We start from the raw sequence: 3334 nt of genomic DNA, 5'->3' as shown, positions 1-3334 counted from the left end.
ATGGGTCTCTATTAAATAAAAGTTAACACTGAAAAATGGTAACACTGAAGACTGAACAATGTTGTTTTATTGAGACGAGTAAAATTCGTATTCACATTTCACAAACGTGGCAAATGGTAATTTTTTATAATATAAATATTAATATTTAACGCATATGTAAATGATTTTTGTAAAATAATAAATTTGATATTCAACGTTATTTCCTATAATATTGGTAATATTTCCGTATACTTTCGTACGTTGCAATAACAAATATTTTTGGTCGCAACGAATGATAACACTGCGGCGACTGAACACACCTGTACACACCCAGTACCCGCAAACCGATATTATTGTTATCATGTCATGTATAATCTTAATGTATTAAGTTTACATAATAATAAACGGTCTGATCTCTGATAAGTAATATTACTTTTATATTATTCTCGTTAAATGATTGTTGATTTGTATGATTGACCAGAAATGTATAAGGGCAAGTGTAGACCAAACACAAAAAGCGTCTCCTATATCGTATTTTGAAGTGGTCATATCTCAAAATCTATTGAATTTAAATAAGAAATTTAAACGGAGAAGTTCTTAAAAAAAATTGTTTTATAAGTTGTTGGTATCGATTATAGGTGTTACCATTTAAAAATCCAAAGTTGATACATGTTTACCATATAACAAAAAGTGTTAATATTTTATAAATATTAAATACTTGTAGATTTCATTAAATTTCAACATTTCCAAAAAAAAAAAATTTAAAAAAGTTAAAACTTTTCTAAATAATAAGTGTCTTATGTAAAACGGATCACCCTGTAGAGATAACCTGGTCCGCTGTCGACGGTTGATAGGTAGGTGATATGTGGCTCCGACGTTGACCGTAGTCTCGAACGGCGGCACGCAGATGATCGATGTGGCGGCACACTCACGGGGCACACAATACGTAATGGCGGCCCGCTCAACTATGAACGGCGACGCACAAGACACAACCGTCGATACGAAATATCGTGGCGCAACTACACGCAGTTGACGTCGAGACGGTGTCGCACGCGTTCAGCTTAGCAGCAGCACACAATAGTAAAGGCAACCCGGGTATACATAAAACCACGAGGTTTCGAGCGGCCAAGACGTCGCGGCTCTAACGCTCAACCGAAGTAACCGATGTAAGTAGGTAGTATTTGTAGGTTCTATCCCAGTTTTTACAATTACAGGGAGATTTAAAAACGGTTATCCACGACTTTCCCCCTTGATCGATCAGATTTGTGGGTGCTTACTATCCCAGTTTTTTACTGTTACAGGGAGATTTAAAAACGGTTATCCACGACTTTCCCCCTTGAACGATCAGATTTTTGGCTGCTTTCTATCCCAGTTTTTATCGTTTTCTTTTTCCAATTCAAATGTTACCAAAAAAAAAAAAAAAAAAGAGATATTCACTCAGTGATTATTATTATTTTTTACCCATACAAATATATTTACTGTTTTCCATTTTTATCATACTGTTTTATTTTTTTTCATTATTTTAACTTATATACGCAAATACAGTTCCGCGATAGCTGTCCTTCGGCACGCACGTGCGTACAGTTCGCTAGTCTTACCGCTCAACGTGTACTCGCGATGTGACTTAGTCTTAATGTACATATTTGCTCTTCTCTTTCAATAAAGTCTCGTGCACAATAACAAACGAAATTAATATTCATATGCAATATTGTCCTAGTTGCAATATTGCCTGCGTTCTAGCGCATACGGTCTTATCGGCGACCGCCTCGGCGCCATATGACTGCTATTGTTTATTCAAAACTAATTAATAATTTATTCTAATCAAAATGCCTAACAAAATCAACAACAACAACATTAATAATAATAAAGATATTAGTAAAACGAAGAACACCGTATCCCCGGTAACTATCAGTAAAAATAAAACCTCCAACTCATCACTTGGTACAAGTAATAATCAACTAGATGGAGGATGGACCATAAAACAACCTAAAAGAAATCTCTCCAGTTCTACTAATTCTGAACCAAACTCTCCACGTGAGCAACTTCCCAAAACAAAAAAAAAAATATTCAAATCAGCAAATCGTTATGAAGCTCTCGTTTCTAACGAAGTTCAAGATTCTAATCAGCTGAATAATCAATTCGACTTCTCTCTCAATGATTCTACTGAAAATACTACCACTAACTTGCAGACTGATTGTACAAATGATCCACAAATTAAACCTCCTCCCCCAATTTTCGTAAGAGGCGTCGAGGATTTTCCGGAGTTATGCACAATGCTTATAGAACTAATCGGTGTTGATGACTTTGTCTGCAAATCATCTACAGACAAACTAAAAATTCAAACTAGCACTCCAGACGCATATAGGTCGCTAATACGATATCTAAAGGAAGAAAAAGTCGAATACCACACCTACCAACTTCAACAAGACAAACCTGTCCGAGTCGTAATTCGCAACTTGCACCCATCAACGCCAACTAGTCTTATAAAATCTGAATTAGAATTACTTCAATTTGAAGTGATTACCAATGTTAATCACAAAACAAATAAGCACCCATTACCTCTTTTTTTTTGTCGATCTGGAACCCAGCAGCCAATCAAAAGATATATACAAATTGACATCTCTTTTACACACAAAAATCAAAGTAGAGGAACCTTTCAAAACCAAAACTATAAGCCAATGTTTAAATTGTCAAAACTACGGTCACACCAAAACGTACTGCGGTTACCCACCACGGTGCGTTCGCTGCGGCGCATGCCACCCTTCATCCGCCTGTCCAAATCCACGTGATACTCCACCAACATGTGCACTCTGTCAAGGGAGCCATCCAGCCAGTTACAAAGGATGTGCAGTATACAAGGACCTCCAACGACGCAAGAAACCTTCCAATAGTAATCATTTCTTTTTATCAGATAATATTAGAGATAAGTCATCAGTTGTAAAAGATAGCCACCCTACTAATGATACTAACCCAAACCCCAACCCATCCTATGCTCAGGCCACGTCAGGCCAATCCTCAAATCAACATCCACCTCCACCGGTAGCTGATTTCAATAAAACAATAACAAGCTTTCTAGAGGATTTTAAATCTCTAATTAATCCTTTAATATCCCTACTTACCAAAGTAATAACTAGTCTCTTAGATAATAAAAAATGATTAATAACACACACACAAACAAATCCCTTTTAATTTTATTATTCAACGCGAACGGTCTCAAAAATCATGTAATTGAAATCCAATCAGTACTACAAAATAAACGTATTGATATAGCATTAATTACGGAAACACATCTTACTCAATACTCTAATGTACATATTCCAGGTTACAAATTACTGAAGCCAACCATCCAGACATA

Source organism: Acyrthosiphon pisum, unplaced genomic scaffold (genome assembly GCF_005508785.2).
Source record: "Acyrthosiphon pisum isolate AL4f unplaced genomic scaffold, pea_aphid_22Mar2018_4r6ur Scaffold_21060;HRSCAF=22918, whole genome shotgun sequence".
NCBI lineage: Eukaryota > Metazoa > Arthropoda > Insecta > Hemiptera > Aphididae > Acyrthosiphon > Acyrthosiphon pisum.
The sequence above is the reverse complement of the archived record's forward strand: the minus strand, read 5'-3'. Positions refer to the sequence as shown.